This window comes from Schistocerca piceifrons, chromosome 9, assembly GCF_021461385.2.
Source record: "Schistocerca piceifrons isolate TAMUIC-IGC-003096 chromosome 9, iqSchPice1.1, whole genome shotgun sequence".
NCBI lineage: Eukaryota > Metazoa > Arthropoda > Insecta > Orthoptera > Acrididae > Schistocerca > Schistocerca piceifrons.
The window spans coordinates 189,766,264-189,787,154 of NC_060146.1; positions in this window are offsets into that span (position 1 = coordinate 189,766,264).

The window sequence follows — 20,891 nt, forward strand, 5'->3', positions numbered from 1 at the left end:
TGCTCATCCCATTCCTGTAGCAGAACTGATGCTGCTGGCTCCTATTTCTTAAATGGGGGCTGAGAGCCGACCTCTGCGAATTAGCAAGTACTTCACGGCATAACTACTGAGTGCAAGTCTTCGATGGCAACGAGTGCACTTTGGTGATCGATTCTTAGAGGTGGAGGCTGAGGTAGTTGGCGGGTCGATGGGCGCCTCTTGACGTAACAGTACTGCAGTACTGCGATACGAGTGCACACTGGCATTCCGCCACTGATGAGGCACTGCTTTGCTGGCCCTGCTGATGCGTGGCACTTTGAAGGACAGTCCTGTACCACTGCTGTAAGATGTCGTGGTCTCCTGACCTTTATTGCTTACATATTCCGCCCTCACAATCATATTCCGCACATCAAGACGCTTCATTCGAACCTAAACTCGATAAGATAATGTCAATGTTGTATGAATTCATGTAAACAATATGCAAATAACAAGTAAATCGCAAATGCCCTCCGAGATTTAAATACTCCAGGCTGGTGTCCACACACACATTCAAGACCCGATGGTCGCACAGCTTTTACTTCGGGAGATGCAAACCGCATGCCGGGGCGATGGTCCCTTCAGAGGACGAGTCAACGCCAAACGCCGAGGTGACCACCCGTGGAGTGGACAGCGTTTGCCCGAGTGAAAGGAAGAACGACCCCGTGTTTGGCTTAAAAGCAGATTCCGCTAGATTGTGTGGGAGCGCCCAGCCTACGCATTATTTACAAAAAAATAGCACACAGTTTCAGAGATTTTCACAGGGAGACAGCAAACGCCAAACGCCGATGCTACAGATTTCCGGATTGGTCGCCTTAAACGACACGTTATTCTCCCGTTTTAGAAGAGCAATGCTGATTGGCAGACGATATTTCTGACGCCTTGAGCTGAAAGAGTAATGGAAGAGACCGAAAGATATACCCCTTCACGTCTGGCGTGGAGAGGGGCTGTTCCGTTGTCGCTCTTGGAGCAAGAACACAGAATGAGAGCATGTGTGCTCGTACGTGTACCCAAAGAGCGAGGTACAAGTCTCTCCTCAGTACTTCACTGGGAGAGCACCTCTGTCGAGAGCAAATCAGAATGCGATTCTATATTGAGTCCTTGCGATTAAGCGTCGTTCACTGTATTGGGCGCGACACTTATTGTGCGGTGTGAACAAACAAGTTAAACGCCTGCAAGCGAATTTTTGAGTGGCATAGCGGTGGACTGGTTATCTGACCGGTGTACCACGCCAATAGTTAGACTAGTGGCGAAAAGGAGTCCTTCACTTCATCAAGGCATAGGGAGAGTTTTATTGGCGAAGGTCAATCCAGATAGAACGAGAGTTATCTTATTTGTCAGCAGCGAGCGGCGCAGACAGCAGTCATCGCAGCTTACGGTATTGTGCGCTACAGCTATTGCGAGCCCCATATTTCCTCCACAACAGTACACTTCACTGCATTTCACACGCGACAGCCTCGACCATACCTAGCAACAATCTAACGGATAATTATTCAAGTTGAGTAGGTGCGGCTCTCAGCCATTCTGCCAAGTCAATAACAATCTTAAACTTTGTATAGAAATTTCTTTAGCGAATCCTATCCTTAAGAGGTAACTTCACATTCCGAAAAGAACCAGGATATAACTCGTTCATTTCATAACTAAAAGTGCCATTGTGATTTCTCAGAATTTTTGGAAAATAAATAATAATTTTCGTTAGTTTCATTCTTTTCTTACACTAACTAGCACTACTCCAGTACCCAAGTATCCCACTAGTTACATAAGAAATTTTGTGAATTTTTGTGTCATTTCCTTACAGCAGACGACTCCAGAAGATATTTATTGCTGAAAGTTTTTCAGGCATTTCTCTTTAGAATGTTAGGAGCGTCTGTCTGACTTCTGTAGTAGTGTGGGGGTGGAAATTGCATCTTGCAGGAGCCACAGTGTAAAGGGTACATCTCAGATTAAGCCGTTGCGCAGAATGACAGAATAGCACCCACACACGCTCACACTGCCTAATTAATGTACTATTGTCAATTATGTTCTCTCACCGCTCTCGAGCGTAACTAGGACCTCACCACCGGATCCCACCTGGTTCTCTCCTGACGACTATAGAAGTCTGGGACCGTACCCTCGTATCCGGTGCCAGCGAGTGGTTGCCAGTGGTAGAGACTTCTGAACCTGGTGCCAGATCCACACATCTAGGACAACAGCAGCCGACCGTCTACGTATCTCCCACGTAAGGCCACAACTGCAAGTTGAAGTTCATAAAAATACTGTGTGGCGAGTGGCAGTAATTTGGTTGCTTTCTTGTTCTGTACTTTTATGTGGCACACCTACGAAAGAATGATGAACACATCACTATGTCTCCTTTCAAGCTAAGCAGCTTTTATTTGAAAGAGTGGCTGAGTTCTGTAATAAATTTCAGCTAGTAATAGCGAATACTCTGTTCGAGAATCACAACAGACATATACTTGGTAAAGACCGCGTGATACGGGAAGGCTTCAGTTAAATTATATCATTACCAGAAGGAGATTCAGAAATCAGATACAAAATTGTAAGGTGTACCCAGGAGCTGATATAGACTCAGATCACAATGTAGTATTGATGAAGAGTAGGCTCAAGTTCAAGAGATTAATCAGGAAGAATCAATACGCAAAGAAGTGGGATACGGAAGTACTTAGGGATGACGAGACACGCTGGAAGTTCTCTAAGGCTATAGATACAGCAGTAAGGAATAGCTCAGTAGTCGGTACACTTGAAGATGAATGGACTTCTCAAAAGAGGGCAATACCAGAAGTTGAACAGAAAAACATTAGTACATAGAAGGTAAATGCGAAGTAACCAGAACAGAAGAAATACTTGGAAATTTTGGAAATTTGTGGTAAGGTCTTATGGGACCAGACTGCTGAGGTCATCGGTCCCTAAGCTTACACACTACTTAATTTAACTTACACTAAGGACAACATACACACCCATGCCCAAGGGAGGACTCGAACCTCCGACGGGGTTACCCGCACGGACGGTGAAAAGGTGCCAGAGATCGGACGGCTACCCCGCGCGGCGAAGAAATACTTCAGTTGATCGATGAAAGAATGAAGTACAAAAACGTTCCGGGAAATTCAGGAATACAGAAATACAAGTGGCTGAGAAATGAAATAAATAAGAACTGCAGGGAAGCTAAGACAAAATGGCTGGATGAAAAATGTGACGAAACAGAAAAAGAAATGACTGTCGGAAGTGTTGACTCATCGTACAGGAAACTCAAAACAACTTTCGGTGACATAAAGCAATAGTGATAACATTAAGAGTACAACAGCAATTCCACTGTAAATGTTGAGGAGAGAGCGGATAGTATATCGAAGGCCACTATGAGGGGGAAGATTTGTCTGATGTGATACAAGAAGAAACATGAGGTGATATGGAAAATACAGGGGATCCAGTAATAGAATCAGAATTTAAGAGCGCTTTGGAGGACATAAGATCAAATAAGGCAGAAGGGATAGACAACATTCCATTCGAATTTCTAAAATCATTGGGGGAAGTGGCAACAAAACAACTATTCAGACTGGTGTGTAGAATGTCTGGCGATACCATCTGACTTTCGGAAAAGCATCATCCACACATTTCCGAAGACGACAAGAGCTGACAAGTGCGAGAAATACCGCACAATCAGCTGAACAGCTCATGCATCAAAGTTGCTTACAAGAATAATATGCAGATGAATGGAAAATAAAATTGAGGATGCGCTAGGTGACGATCAGTTTGGCTTTAGGAAAAGTAAAGGGACGAGAGAGGCAGTTCTGGCGTTGAGGTTAATAATGGAAGCAAGACTAAAGAAAAATCAAGACACGTTCATAGGATTTGTCGACCTGGAAAAAGCCTTTGACAATGTAAAATGGTACAAGATATTCGAAATTCTGAGAAAAGTTGAGGTAAGCTATAGGGAGAGGTGGGTCATATATAATATGTACAACAACCAAGAGGGAATAATAAGAGTGGACAACCAAGAACGAAGTGCTGGTATTAAAAAGGGTGTAAGACAAGGATGTAGCGTTTTGCCCCTACTGTTCAATCTTGACATCGAGGAAGCAATGAAGGAAATAAAAGAAAGGTTCAGAAGTGGAATTAAAATCCAACGTGAAAGGATATCAATGATACGATTCCCTGATGACATTGCTATCCTGAGTGAAAGTGAAGAAGAATTAAAAGATATTCTCAATGGATCAATAATCTAATGAATACAGAATATGGATTGAGAGTACATCGAAGAAAGACTAGGTAACGAGAAATAGCAGAAATGAGAACAGCGAGAATCTTGACATCAGGAGTGATGTTCACGAAGTAGACGAAGTTAAGGAGTTCTGCTATCTAGACAGCAAAGTAAACAAAGTAAATTCACTGCTCAAAAGAAAGTGGTTAGAATAATGTGTGGGGTTCATAGTCGCCCATCTTGTAGGCATCTTTTTAAAAGATTAGGAATTCTTAAAACAGCCTCACAGTACATTTACTCACCAATGAAATTTGTTCTCAACAACGTGGACCAATTTAAAAACAACAGTGACATTCATGATTACAATACCAGAAAAAAGAAAAGACTTACACTATTCTTTACTCAACCTATCTTTGGCACAGGAAGGGGTAAAATATGCTGCTATAAAAATTTTCGACAAATTACCAGATGAAATAAAATGTCTGACAGACAGCAGTAATAGCTTCAAAAATAAATTGAAACCATATCTCCTTGACAACTCCTTCTATACCATAGATGAATTCTTGAATAGGAATAATCTATAAATATAGTATATGCATCTTGTGCCATTTTGCCATTTAAGGGAAGGGAGAAATAATAGAAATATTAATCTTTAACTCTTTATTGTAATATATATATATATATATATATATATATATATATATATATATATATATATATATATTTTAAAAGATCTTTCATATCTGCATTGCTTATGCACTTGACACGTTCCACATCATAACGGGCAACCAACTAACTAACTATGATGGACGGAGGAAGGAGGACATCAAATGCAAACCAGCACTGCCAAGAAGGGCATTCTTGCTCAAGAGATGTCTGCTAGTATCAAACATAGGCCTTAATTTGAGGAAGGAATTTCTGAAAATGTACTTCTGGAGGACAGCATTATATGGTGGTGAAACATGGACTGTGGGAAAACCTGAAAAGAAGAGAATCGAAGCATTTCAGATCTAGTGCTACACACGAATGTTGAAAATTAGGTGGAATGATAAGAAGTGGGGAGGCTCTGCACAGAATCTGAGAGGATAGGAAAATGTGGAAAACACTGCCACGGAGAAGGGACAGGATGATAGGACATCTGTTAAGACATGAGAGAATGACTTCCATGGTACTAGAGGGAGCTGTAAGAGAGCGAAAACAGTAGAGGAAGACTGAGAGTGGAATTCTTCCAATCCATATGTGGCATAAAGCAAAGCAGTGCTTAACAGTACTGGTTAAAAACAGTCTTTGTTGCAATTTTAGTTTTTTTATTTTTCAACTACGCGTTTCGCCTTATTTAGGCATTTTCAGGTTTATCTTAATTTGGTATTTCTTAGAACTATCCTTTAGACAGTGAAGCCAAAGGGCATCATCGATTACATCAGGCCAACATTGCCTTCGTTAAACTCAATAAAAATTAAGATCGCGCCATCTAGAAAAGTTTTTATTGAGTTTAACGAAGGCGATGTTGGCTTGATGTATTGGACGATGCCCTTTGGCTACACTGCCTAAAGGATCGTCCTAAGAAATACCAAATTAAGATCAACCTGAAGATGCCTAAATAAGGGGTAGCTGAAAAATAAAAAAAACTAAAATTGCAACCAAGACTGTTTTTAACCAATACTGAGACTGGAATGTTGTTGTTGTTGTTGTTGTTGATGTTGTCCTCAGTCCTGAGATTGGTTTGATGCAGCTCTCCATGCTACTCTATCCTGTGCAAGCTCCTTCATCTCCCAGTAACTATTGCAACCTACATCCTTCTGAATCTGCTTAGTGTATTGATCTCTTGGTCTCCCTCTACGATTTTTACCCTCCACGGTGCCCTCCAATGCTAAATTTGTGATCCCTTGATGCCTCAAAACATGTCCTACCAACCGATCCCTTCTAGTCAAGTTGTGCCACAAACTCCTCCCCATTCTATTCAATACCTCCTCATTAGTTATGTGATCTACCCATCTAATCTTCAGCATTCTTCTGTAGCACCACATTTCGAAAGCTTCTATTCTCTTCTTGTCCAAACTAGTTATCGTCCATGTTTCACTTCCGTACATGGCTACACTCCATACAAATACTTTCAGAAACAACTTCCTGACACTTAAATCTATGCTCGATGTTAACAAATTTCTCTTCAGAAACGCTTTCCTTGCCCTTGTCAGTCTACATTTTATATCCTCACTACTTCGACCATCATCAGTTATTTTGCTCCCCAAACAGCAAAACTCCTTTACTACTGTAAGTGTCTCATTTCCTAATCTAATTCCCTCAGCATCACCCGACTTAATTCGACTAAATTCCATTATCCTCGTTTTGCTTTTGTTGATATTCATTTTATATCCTCCTTTCAAGACACTGTCCATTCCGTTCAACTGCTCTTCCAAGTCCTTTGCTGTCTCCGACAGAATTACAATGTCATCGGCGAACCTCAACGTTTTTATTTCTTCTCCATGGACTTTAATACCTACTCCGAATTTTTCTTTTGTTTCCTTTACTGCTTGCTCAATATACAGATTTAATAACATCGGGGACAGGCTACAACCCTGTCTCACTCCCTTCCCAACCGCTGCTTCCCTTTCATGCCCCTCGACTCTTATAACTGCCAATTGGTTAATATACAAATTGTAGATAGCCTTTCGCTGGTTGTATTTTACCCCTGCCACCTTCAGAATTTGAAAGAGAGTATTCCAGTCAACATTCTCAAAAGCTTTCTCTAAGTCTACAAATGCTAGAAACGTAGGTTTGCCTTTCCTTAATCTAGCTTCTAAGCTAAGTCGTAGGGTCAGTATTGCCTCACGTGTTCCAGTATTTCTACGGAATCCAAACTGATCTTCCCCTAGGTCGGCTTCTACTAGTTTTTCCATTCGTCTGTAAAGAATTCGCGGTAGTGTTTTGCAGCTGTGACTTATTAAACTGATAGTTCGGTAATTTTCACATCTGTCAACATCTGCTTTCTTTGGGATTGGAATTATTATATTCTTCTTGAAGTCTGAGAGTATTTCGCCTGTCTCATACATCTTGCTCACCAGATGGTAGAGTTTTGTCAGGACTGGCTCTCCCAAGGCTGTCAGTAGTTCTAATGGAATGTTGTCTACTCCCGGGGCCTTGTTTCGGCTCAGGTCTTTGAGTGCTCTGCCAAACTCTTCACGCAGTATCGTATCTCCCATTTCATCTTCATCTACATTCTCTTCCATTTCCATAATATTGTCCTCAAGTACATCGCCCTTGTATAGACCCTCTATATACTCCTTCCACCACTCTGCTTTCCCCTCTTTGCTTAGAACTGGGTTTCCATCTGAGCTCTTGATATTCATACAAGTGGTTCTCTTTTCTCCAAAGGTCTCTTTAATTTTCCTGTAGGCAGTATCTATCTTACCCGTAGTGAGATAAGTCTCTACATCCTTACATTTATCCTCTAGCCGTGCCTGCTTACCCATTTTGCACTTCCTGTCGATCTCATTTTTAGAGCCATTTTTGAGCCATTTCTAAGAAATACCAAATTAAGATCAGCCTGAAGATGCCTAAATAAGGGGTAGTTGAAAAATAAAAAACAATAAAATTGCAACCAAGACTGTTTTTAACCAATACTGAGACTGGAATACGTCCAGAAAATAATTGAGGACGTAGGTTGCAAGTGCTGCTCTGAGATGAAGACGTCGGCGCATGAGAGGAAATCGTGACGGGCCGCATTAAACCAGTCAGAAGACTGATGACCCAACAAAAAAGTGGCTGAGTTATTGAGGTGGCATGGCTTAAGCATCTTACCCAGTATGGTTGATCCTGTTTAATATTTCATTGCAATTTTGTATCTCTGATAGTATTTTGGATGAAGATTGTTGTTCGATGTCAGCGGTCGCTTGCCTAGGGCGGCATACCTTGCCCGTGCAAAAGTTAACTCACCTGAGCCTCCCGTATATGCGCATAGCGAATTCCCACGTAGTCCGTCTTCATGTCGTGCTTGCAGTACTTGTGACGATGGGTGTACGAGTGTTTACCAAACATGTGTGGCCTCCGTGGAATGCCTTTAGTGAGGTGAGAGAGCGCAGACAGGCGGTGTGTGCACAGCCCGCAAGGACATGCTGTGAGAAGCGAGAGGCGGCCAGCTGAGTGGTAGTAGAGCGGACCTCGCGGCCTCGGACAGAGGTTGCCGCCCAACTGGGGCACCCATTACTGTTTCCTTTCCTGGAACGGCGGCCGGAGCTTAGGATACACAGCATCCAAGTACCGCGTCACTTCTAGTAACAGTCGGCCGCGCGGGATTAGCCGAGCGGTCTAGGGCGCTGCAGTCATGGACTGTGCGGCTGGACCCGGTGGGGGTTCGAGTCCTCCCTCGGGCATGGGTGTGTGTGTTTGTCCTTAGGATAATTTAGGTTAAGTAGTGTGTAAGCTTAGGGACTGATGACCTTAGCAGTTGAGTCCCACAAGATTTCACACACATTTGAACAGTCGGCCCCTTAGGAACGACGAATGGCGTATTGAAATGTGCCGCGGTTTCACCTCTTGGATGTACCCACATGACAGAAAATCCTAGAAACTTCTGGTCTTACGTTAAATCAGTAAGTGGCTCGAAACAGCATAGTCAGACACTCCGGGATGATGATGGAATTGAAACAAAGCATGACACGTATAAATCTGAAATACTAAATACCTTTTTCCAAAGCTGTTACACAAAGGAAGACCGCACTGCAGTTCCTTCTCTAAATCCTCGCACAAACGAAAAAATGGTTGACATCGAAATAAGTGTCCAAGGAATAGAAAAGCAACTGGAATCACTCAACAGAGGAAAGTCCACTGGACCTGACGGGATACCAACTCGATTCTACACAGAGTACGCGAAAGAACTTGCCCCCCTTCTAACAGCCGTGTACCGCAAGTCTCCAGAGGAACGGAAGGTTCCAAACGATTGGAAAAGAGCACAGGTAGTCCCAGTCTTCAAGAAGGGTCGTCGAGCAGATGCGCAAGACTATAGACCTATATCTCTGACGTCGATCTGTTGTAGAATTTTAGAACATGTTTTTTGCTCGCGTATCATGTCGTTTCTGGAAACCCAGAATCTACTCTGTAGGAATCAACATTTATTCCGGAAACAGCGATCGTGTGAGACCCAACTCGCCTTATTTGTTCATGAGACCCAGAAAATATTAGATACAGGCTCCCAGGTAGACGCTATTTTCCTTGACTTCCGGAAGGCGTTCGATACAGTTCCGCACTGTCGCCTGATAAACAAAGTAAGAGCCTACGGGATATCAGACCAGCTGTGTGGCTCGATTGAAGAGTTTTTAGCAAACGGAACACAGCATGTTGTTCTCAATGGAGAGACGTCTACAGACGTTAAAGTAACCTCTGGCGTGCCACAGGGGAGTGTTATGGGTCCATTGCTTTGCACAATATATATAAATGACCTAGTAGATAGTGTCGGAAGTTCCATGCGGCTTTTCGCGGATGATGCTGTAGTATACAGAGAAGTTGCATCATTAGAAAATTGTAGCGAAATGCGGGAAGATCTGCAGCGGATAGACACTTGGTGCAGGGAGTGGCAACTGACCCTTAACATAGACAAATGTAATGTATTGCGAATACATACAAAGAAGGATCCTTTATTGTATGATTATATGATAGCTGAACAAACGCTGGTAGCAGTTACTTCTGTAAAATATCTGGGAGTATGCGTACGGAACGATTTGAAGTGGAACGATCACATAAAATTAATTGTTGGTAAGGCGGGTGACAGGCTGAGATTCATTGGGAGAGTCCTCAGAAAATGTAGTCCATCAACAAAGAAGGTGGCTTACAAAACACTCGTTCGACCTATACTTGAGTATTGCTCGTCAGTGTGGGATCCGCACCAGTCGGGTTGACAGAGGAGATAGAGAAGATCCAAAGAAGTGCGGCTCGTTTCGTCACAGGGTTATTTGGTAAGCGTGATAGCGTTATGGAGACGTTTAGCAAACTCAAGTGGCAGACTCTACAAGACAGGCGCTCTGCATCGCGGTGTAGCTTGCTGTCCAGGTTTCGTGAGGGTGCGTTTCTGGATGAGGTATCGAATATATTGCTTCCCCCTATTTATACCTCCCGAGGAAATTATGAATGTAAAATTAGATTCCAGCGCGCACGGAGGCTTTCCGGCAGTCGTTCTTCCCGCGAACCATACGCGACTGGAACAGAAAAGGGAGGTAATGACAGTGGCACGTAAAGTGTCCTCCGCCACATACCATTGGGTGGCTTGCGGAGTATAAATGTAGATGTAGATGTAAGGAATTGGCAAAAGGACACTCACGGTGTCCGTGGCTTTTCTGCTGCGTGCTGCTGTTGGCATTAGTTTTCATTGGTAATATCCAATCGGGTAACACAACATTGATGTGATATGTCATATGATAGCGATATAGACAGGGCTGTAGTATCGCGTGCACAAGGTACTAAAGGGCACTCCACTGGCGGAACTATCATTTGTACTCCGGTGTTTCCTGTGAAGACATTTTCGACGTCATTATTGAAACGCCTGGTTAAATCCGGAGGACAGAACAGGTAGGTGGAATTGTGGAAAGGGGCCAAAACTGATCGGCGGTCAGCTACACTCGAACACATATAACTTTACTTAGTTGCCCAAACGCTACGGCGCAAATTTCCGAGCTTAACTATGGATTGATTATGTGACAATCTTATGGCTTAAGGGCACAACCTCTTTAATTTTTAAAACGGCTGAAGGCCCATGATTTGAAACACAACTACAACAAATTTTCAAAAGGCAGAAAGCGCAAGGTTTCAAATGAGGCTGAAGGCCCAAACAATCTAAGACTTGAAAATTGAGAATTTTTAATTTTAAGACAGCTGACGGCCCATAATTGAAAAACACACCTACAACATATTTTAAAGGCAGAAGGCCCAAAGCTTTATCCATAAAAAAAATTTAAACGAGGCTAAAGGCCCAAACAATGCAAGACTTAACAAGCATAAAATTTTCAATTTTAAAACGGCTGAAGGCCCATTATTTAAAACTCAACATTAAAATACACAATCAAACACCAATAAGAAAAGGCAGTACAGCCAGCGGCGGGGTCGGTCTGCAGTTGAAATATTAACATTCTATTAGGGGAGACAGGTAGTCGGCCTAACTATATCCTATCCGCCGGCAACCCAACCAAGAGACAGTCAACGGACCCACCGACAAGACGACTTGCTTCCCACCCGACCAGTACACAAGGAACTCCAAATCCAAAAACGTAAAAGGGGTAGCCACCCACAACCAAGTAGGCGTAAGCTGTCAAAACTATACACACGTGTCGGACAGTGAAAACACGGTGAGGAAAGGACACTGCCTGAATTTTACGTCAGCGCCCAGGGCAGGTAACCGGAACGCTAACGGCCACAAGGCAGAAAGTTCCGCTGATGCACTTGGACTTCAAATAACCAAAAAACAGCTAAACTCCACGAGATGGTTACCAGACTTTCGCCAACTCGAACACCCGCTGTTGCTCATGGGAATACCCCCCCCCCCCCCCCCCCAAACAGCGAACCATGAAAACCAGTGGTACAATGTCGACAGACTGGCTTCGGTAATTAAATCACCACTCAACTTTGTTGTCCTGGGTCGGTGATCCACGAACCTCGTAGCAATCGGAACAGCTCCCACACACTCCGACACTGCGTAGAGACCGCCAGCGGGCCAGGGCCACTGCGCTGCGCGGAGGTTTCCTGGCTGATCCACACCAACCGACCTACTGCCGCAGATCGGCTAGCCGGAAACTATAAGCAACAGACCAAAGATAGTACAAGGTGCGAATGTCGATACACAACGCTGCTGCCACACGTAGAAAGAGGAAGAACCACGGCATAACCGCAGAGTGACAATCAAGGTTTAAACCAACACATAAACTGGGGCCAGCACGGCTGAATTAAGGCCGCGCAAAGGGTATTAACAGACACTGAATCCGGAATTACACACTTGGAACATTCCACTTCGGAAATCGTTAGGGAATTTGATATTCCGAGATCCACGAACAACGCAGGGGCCGACGGCCTTCGTTTAACGAGCAGCAGCGTTTGCGTAGAGCTGTCAGTGCTAACAGACAAGCAACACAGCGTGAAATAACCGCAGAAATCAATATGGGACGTGCGACGAACGTATTCGTCATGACAGTGCGGCGAAATTTCGCGTTAACGGGCTATGGCAGCTGACGACCGACGCGAGTGACTTTTCTAACACCACGACACCGCCTCCAGCGCCTCTCCTGGACTCGTGACCGTATCGGTTGGGCCCTAGACGACTTGTAAACGCCGGCCGAAGTGGCCAAGCGGTTGTAGGCGCTTCAGTCTGGAACCGCGCGACCGCTACAGTCGCAGGTTAGAATCCTGCCTCGGGCATGGATGTGTCTGATGTCCTTAGGTTAGTTAGGTTTGAGTAGTTCTCAGTTCTAGGGGACTGATGACCTCAGATGTTAAGTCCCATAGTGCTCAGAGCCATTTGAACCATTTTGAACGTGTAAACGGTAGCCTGGTCAGGTGAGTCCAGATTTCAGTTGGCAAGAGCTGATGGTAGAGTCAGAGTCTGACACAGACCCCACCAGGCCATGGAAACAATCAACAAGGCATTGCGCAAGCTGGTAGTGGCTCCATAATGGTGTGGGCTGTGTTTACATGCAATGGACTGGCTCCTCTGGTCCAACTGAACCGCCCGTTTACCGGGAATGATTACGTTGAGCTGCTTGGAGATCATTTGCCACCATTTGTGAACTTCATGTTCCGAAATAACGGTGCAATTTTTACGGACGACACTGCGCCATGTCACCGAGCCACAGTTGTTCGCAATTAGTTTGAATGACATTCTGGACGAGTCAAGCAAATGATTTGGCTACCTACATCGCCCGATATGAGTCCCATCGAACGTTTATGGGATATAATCGAGAAGTCAGTTCGTGCACAAAATACTGCAGCGGCAACACTTTCGCAATTATGAACCGGGTATAGAAGCAGTATGGCTCGGTGTTTTTACAGCGGGCTTGCAACGACTTGTCGAGTCGACGTCATGTCCAGTTGCTGCACTGCGCCGGGCAAAATGAGGCCTGACACCAGACCAGGGCCGGCCACTGTGGCCGAGCGGTGGATGATAACGCACTGCCCCACCGAGCTGCCATCGTGGAGGAGTACCTTGAAACAGTAGATCTCAGGCGAATGGAGTGGCCTGCCTGTTCTCCAGACGTAAACCCCATCGAGCAAGTCTGGGATGCTCTCGGTCGACCTATCGCTGCATGTCTTCAAACCCCTAGGACACTTCAGGAACTCCGACAGCACTGGTGCAAGAATGGGAGGCTATAACCCATCAGCTGCTCGACCACGTGATCCTGAGTAGCCGACCGTTGTGACCGAGCGGTTCTACGCGCTTCAGTCCGGAACCGCGCGACTGCTACGGTCGCAGATTCGAATCCTGCCTCGGACATGGATGTGTGTGATGTCCTTAGGTTAGTTAGGTTTAAGTATTTCTAAGTTTTAGGGGACTGATGACCTCAGATGTTAAGTCGCATAGTGCTCAGTGCCATTTGAACCAGACTAGGAGGTATGCCATCCCTTCCGTCACCTCGGTGAGCTGGTGAAGCCAATCAGTGCAGAGACCAAGACACAGTTGTAACAGATTGGCTTGTAGCATAGTTTAGGATGGAATGTGATGAATTGGTCATGAGATGACGATGCCAATTGAATATGAACACCAAAAAGGGCTTGCGGCAATATATGCACTTGTAGCGATAGAAATGGAAATGTCGTGTGACTAGGGCCTCCCGTCGGGTAGACCGTTCGCCTGGTGCAAGTCTCTCGATTTGACGCCACTTCGGCGACTTGCCCGTCGATGAGGATGAAATGATGATGATTAGGACAACACAACACCCAGTCCCTGAGCGGAGCAAATCTCCGACCCAGCCGGGAATCGAACCCGGGCCCTTAGGACTGACATTCTGTCGCGCTGACCACTCAGCTACCGCGGGCGGACATTTGTAGCGATGACCGAGATCTAGATTGGCCTGTAATTCGTTAAAATGGTTGTCAGTTGGCGAAAATGATTGTGGCTAAGACACTGAGGCGTGGCGTAACTTGAGGTCTACGTCTACGAATGCAATCACTTCTGAATTCGCCGTAACTTCCGAGAATGTGGTTAACTTAGGTCCGGATAGCTGATAAGATGAATTAACTTCATTTACGAAACATGGGATGATACGAACAAGCAACGGGTTTGGCTACCCACATCTGACTCATGACTGGTCTTCTTCACTTCTCAAGATCCATCACACGATCCGTTGCCAGCAACACCACGCAACGGAAGAACAACGCACACACACCGTATGTTTTTACCAACGTCGTGGTTCATAAACTTAATGTTAAAATATGGGCTCAACCATATTTCGCAAGAGAAATGCATTATAACTAATGCAATTCGAAGGAGGAAGCTTTCATCATCAGAATTACTGTACAAGAATCTTCTGAAAATGATACAAATATACATATTGTGAAACCCAACTAGCTCTGTATTCGTAGGAAGGAATCGGTGCTATCCACAGGGGATGTCAAACTACAGTAATTCCGTATTTCTGGGTTTCCAAAAGGCTTTTGACACCGTTTCTCACAAGGGACTTCTAATGCCTATGAAGTGTAACTTCAATTGTGCTACTGGATTCGTAATTTGCTGTCAGAAAGATCACAGTGCGTAATCTCTCTCTCCATCCGAACAAGCCTTGTATGGCTAAACGGTGCCGACGGACCGCCGCGACTTCCTCTGCCAATAGGCGTCACTAGATGGGGATGTGTGAAGACATGTGGACAGCACACCACTCTCCCGGCCATTGTCGGTTTTCGCGACCGTAGCCGATATTTCACAATCAGGTAGCTCCTCAATTGGACTCACAAGTGCTGAATGCATCCTTCTTGCCAACAGCGCTCGACAGATCCTAACGGTGATCCATCCAAGTGCTTGCCAATCCCCAACAGCGCTTAATTTCTGTGATCTGAGAGAACCGATGGTAAGTCATCAAAAGTTCAAAACTAATTACAAAATGACTTACACTCGATGGTGCGAAAAGTGTGGGGTCATCAGCCTATCAGAAGGAATCCGCTAAATTTCGCTAACACAGATTAAAGGCTGTGAGTTCAAGTAAACACTTTGAGATTATAATTGCGGCAAACCTAAACTGGAACGATCGTATAGACGATTTCTTTCGGATAAGTGAACCAAAGTGTTGTGGATTGGCAAGAGAGCCAACCCGGTATGAGAGGAAGCCGAAAGGCACGCGTTTTAGCTCACACAGGATGGCGTGAGATCTGGAACAGGACAAGGAAATTAGACTAGCAAAAAAGGACGTAGCTGTGGAATACTTAACTTTAATCCATAAATGGTGAACATCGCTCTTGACGGTACATGTTTTACAGCATCATTAACAACTGATAATGGCGCCTTGCTAGGTCGCAGCAAATGACGTAGCTGAAGGCTATGCTAACTATCGTCTCGGCAAATGAGAGCGTATTTTGTCAGTGAACCATCGCTAGAAAAGTCGGTTGTACAACTGGGGCGAGTGCTAGGAAGTGTGGCGGCGCTCGGTCTGCAATCACTGATAAAGGCGACACGCGGATCCGACGTATACTAACGGACCGCGGCCGATTTAAAGGCTACCACCTAGCAAGTGTTGTATCTGGCGGTGACACCACATTCCTCCCCCGCAAATCGGCGTACGGTTGCGGCATAAGGCTTCCGCCCGCCGTGGGGAGGACCCCATGTTGACGTATGCGACGAGGTGGGGAGCCTAACAACAGGCGAGGCTGTGCCACCCGCACCCTGCCATTCGGACCGTGAGGAAACGCCTGAAAACCTGCTCCAGGGTGCACGTCAACATGCGGTGTATGAGCCCTTAGAGAAACGGCAGGGGCCGAAGGGTCGACCTCCATCGGGCCGGGGCACCCGACGGGCGAAGACGACATATGGTCCGGAGCGGGCAAGAGTTCCATGTCGGAGGACAACTGGTCAAGGGAAGCGATCGGCGGCGCGTGACCCAGGGAGGCGCCCGACGGTGGCAGCGACGCGTCCACTGCGGGCGTCGCCGGCGGGAGAACATGCGGCGGCGGCAGCGCGTCGCCATGGGGCAAAATGGAAGGCAGTGTTGGTAACACCTGGGGCTGAGGCGAGCCAGTAAATGGGTCCCCAGGGCGCTGACCGGACGGAACCGTCGCTGAAAGCAGACGGGGAGCGGCAGATCCCGTGCGACGACAGAGGCGCGGCTGATTGAGATGCCGACGCACCTCACCAGAGGCCCCCAAAACCAGATACATAACGCGCCTGAGGCAGCGAAGAATGCGCCCTTCGAGCCAACGCCGTGAACCTCGATAGTGGCGGTAGTAGACAACGTCACCTGGGGCAAAAGCAGGTGTCTGCTGCTGCACAGGAACCGGATGCGGCGGATGTAGCAAAGACATCAAGGTTCGATGAGGGCGACCATGAAGCAACTCAGCCGGCGAGCGACCATCTCGGGGCTGAGAGCGATACGAGGACAAGAAGAGCAATAACGCGTCCTCCCGAGAATGCGACGCTTTCAACTTCAACATCTGTGACTTGAAAGTCGTGACCAACCGTTCAAAAAATGGCTCTGAGCACTATGGGACTTAACATCTGTGGTCATCAGTCCCCTAGAACTTAGAACTACTCAAACCTAACTAACCTAAGAACATCACAAACATCCATGCCCGAGGCAGGATTCGAACCTGCGACCGTAGCAGTCACGCGGTTCCGGACTGAGCGCCTAGAACCGCTAGACCACCGCGGCCGGCGACCAACCATTCAGCGGCACCGTTTGACTGTTGCGAAAACGGCGCGGACGTCAGATGTTGAATACCATTGGCCTTGCAGAATGACTGAAATGCTGCGGACATGAATTGTGGGCCATTGTCGGAAACAATATTCCGTGGAAGACCTTCAATGCAAAAGATACCGGATAACGCTTGGATGGTGGCAGATGACGTCGTGGAAGACAGCCGGACAAAAAAAGGAAAATTACTGAATGAATCTACCACAACCAACCATCGAGAATTCCAGAATGGACCAGCAAAATCGATGTGTAAGCGTTGCCAAGGGGAAGTGGCTTTTGGCCAGCAAAGAATTTCTGCGGTGGGGCTGATTGTTGTTCGGCACACATCATGCAAGAAGAGCACATATTCGTAATCGCGGCATCGATTCCGAACCAAGTACAGTGCTGACGAGCAAATTGTTTCGTTCTCACTATACCCCAATGCCCTTGGTGGAGAAGCTGTAAGACAGAGGACTGTAACGAACGTGGGACCACGACCCTGGACTGATCATTATCAGAACGCAACAGCAAAACACCACGTCGGACAAAAAGTCTCTCCTTGTGAGCAAAAAATCGGCGAACCAACGGATCCCCGATCCGTAACTTTGACAAGGGCCATTGCGTAGCAACAAAACGCAGAACGGTAGCAAGGACAGGGTCGGCAGCTGTGGCTGTAGCTATACTACGAAAATCAATCAGAAACGATTCGACCACGTCATCGGTTTCCGAATCAATGAACATGCAAGCAAGTTCGGAGGAATCGAATGCTCTATCCTCAGCAACAGGCAAACGGGACAACGCATCGGCGTTTCCGTGCTTAGCAGTGGACCGATACAAGATATCGTAGCGGTACTGCGAGAGGAAAATAGACCAGCGAATGAATTTCAGCGCTGTACGTGGATGTACAGGCTTGGTCGGATGAAAAAGCGATGTCAAAGGTTTGTGGTCTGTGATGATGGTAAAGTGACGACCATACAAGAAATCGTGAAACTTAGTAACACCAAATACGAGAGCCAATGCTTCTTTCTCGATCTGTGAATAATTTCTTTGCGCAGACGAGAGCAATTTGGACGCAAAGGCAATAGGACGATCGTGCGAACCATCTTTGTGCGCAAGCACAGCACCGATCCCGAAATCCGATGCATCCACCATCAATAGAAGGGGCTTCCGGGGATCGAATGGCGTAAGGCAAGTATTGGGAAGCAACGCCGATTTCAACTGACGAAAGGCGCGTTCGCATTCTGTCGTCCAGACGAACGGAACACCTTTACGGCGTAAGCGATGAAGCGGAGCTGAAATGGAAGAGGCATGTGGAACATATTTGTTATAGTAATTTATTTTTCCCAACACACTCTGTAGCTGCTTCAAATTCTGCGGCGAAGGCAAGTCTTGTATGGCACAGAGGTGCTCTGGACTGGGATGTATGCCTTGGGCATTGAGTACATGTCCCAGATAGGGTAAGCCACGAGCAAAAAACACACATTTGTCCTTCCGCAAGCGAAGACCATTTTGTCGCAAGACCTGAAATAATGTTCTGAGATTGGCTAAATGTTCTTCTTCCGTCTGTCTGGAGATCACAATATCGTCCAGATAGTTTGCTGCAGTAGGGACTGACGCACAAACAGTTTGTAGATATTGCTGAAACAATGCAGGGGCAGATGCACACCCGAATGGCAGTCGTTTGAATCGATACAAACCAAGATGCGTGTTAAGCACCAAAACGCGCTGGGATTCTTCGTCCACCGATATTTGCAAGTACGCATCTGCTAGGTCCAACTTCGAAAAATATTTATCCGGGCACAGTTTGTCAAAAAGATCTTCCGGGCGGGGTAAAGTAAAAGTTGCAGTCACTAGTTGTGGATTCACTGTTGCCTTGAAGTCCACACAAAGTCTCAATTTTCTGGAAGGTTTTTGCAAAATTACTAAGGGTGATGCCCAGAGAGAAGCCTGCACACGTTCAATTACACCTTGTGATTCCAAATCGTGTAATGTTTTTGCGACCTCATCACGCAATGCGTGGGGAACATTGGGCGCTCTGAAAAATTTCGGATGCGCGTTTACTTTCAGTTCCAAATGTGCTTTATAGTTCTTAGCGCAACCGAGGCCCGGTGCAAAAATGTCTGCATATTCTTCACATAGACGAGAAACACTGTCGGAAGGCACAGTCTGATTCACTGATAGGACCTGATTTACGATAGACAAGTTAAACAACTGAAATAAATCGAAACCAAACAAGTTCACTGCAGAAGAAGAACTAAGGACGTAAAATGACACAAGTTTTGTTGGTCCCTTGTATGTTGCAAGAAGGCTGTACTGTCCTAACACAGGGATATGCTGACCTAAATAGGTACTTAACTGAACATTTGCGGCACACAACGGAGGTGTGCCCAGCAGTTTGTAAGTGTCTTCATTGAGCCGTGAAACTGCAGCCCCGGTATCAAGCTGGAATGGTATCACTTTGCCGTTAATGTCCAAGTCCACAGAAAGTTTATTGTCCTGCTGACGACAAGAGCGACTGTCTCGTGCAAGTGAACTGACACTGGTACAAAATCACTTGCGACTTGACGGGAGTTCCTGCGATGTCGACGCACACTATTTGTGGGACGAACACAGTCACTGTTAGAGAGAGTGGCACTGGGCGGAGTGGCATGAACTATATGAATTTCCATGGGCGAAGTGTCGCGAGCCTGAGTATCTTTGGTTCGATTCCGATTCTGGCGCGAAGCAAAGGACCTGGAATGGTTTTGAGCTTCCGATCTGAGCTTTTTCTGGCAAACACTTTGAACATGTCCTTTTTTTATTACAGAAAAAGCAGATAGCTTGGCGTGACGGGCAATTCTCACGCGAATGTCTAGTAGTACACCGCGGGCAAGATTTTAGCACTGCATTTGCTTGCCAGCGCGGTACACGTGGCTGAGAGCCTGGTGGCAGCGGCGCGGCCGAGCGCGAGGACTGTTTACTGTTCTGTGCAGTTCGCCCGGCGGGCCGGTTAACCTGACACACAGGTGGCAAAGTTTCAAATGATTCCTGAGCAAAGTCAAGTGTGTCCTGCCGATCCAATATGTCCATCACTTGTTGAAGGGAGGGATTGACTAGTTTCAAAATCTGTTCACGTATACTAACATCAGAAACGTTCTGTGCAATTGCATCACGTACCATAGTATCTGAATAAGGGAGTCCACATTGACACTCAAAAGCACAATCCCTAGTAAGGCCTTGCAAGGTTGCAACCCACTCCCAATTAGCCTGACCGGCCATACGTTTTGTACAAAAGAAGGTATACCTTTTCGCAACTACATTAACTGATTCTTTGAAATATGCATCTAATGCAGACAAAATTTCGTCGTAGGACAGAGTTGCGACTTTGCGTCGGGGAAATAATTTGACTATCACACAGTATGTTTGTACCCCGACAGAGGAAAGGAGAAAAGGCTGAAGCTCATTACCTAGAATTCTGTAGGCAGCGAGATGGAATCCAAACTGGCGTGACCACTCCGTCCAGCTTTCCAGTGCAGCATCAAAAGGACGAAAAGTTGGTGCAACTGCGCGTTGTGGCTGCGTTAGCGGTGGAGCGGCGGCTGCCGCATCGTTTTGTATTGCACGTTGACCCTGGACGAGCTGTCCAAGGGCATCCAGTAAGGCCTGCGTCTGCTGGTTCTGTAAGCGATAAAATTCGGACAGTACATCTGGCGATGGTTGCGAAGCCATTACACAAGTAAATCAGGGCAGAATAGTTATGAACGCGGTGTGGCCTCGTCGCCAAATGTTGTGGATTGGCAAGAGAGCCAACCCGGTATGAGAGGAAGCCGAAAGGCACGCGTTTTAGCTCACACAGG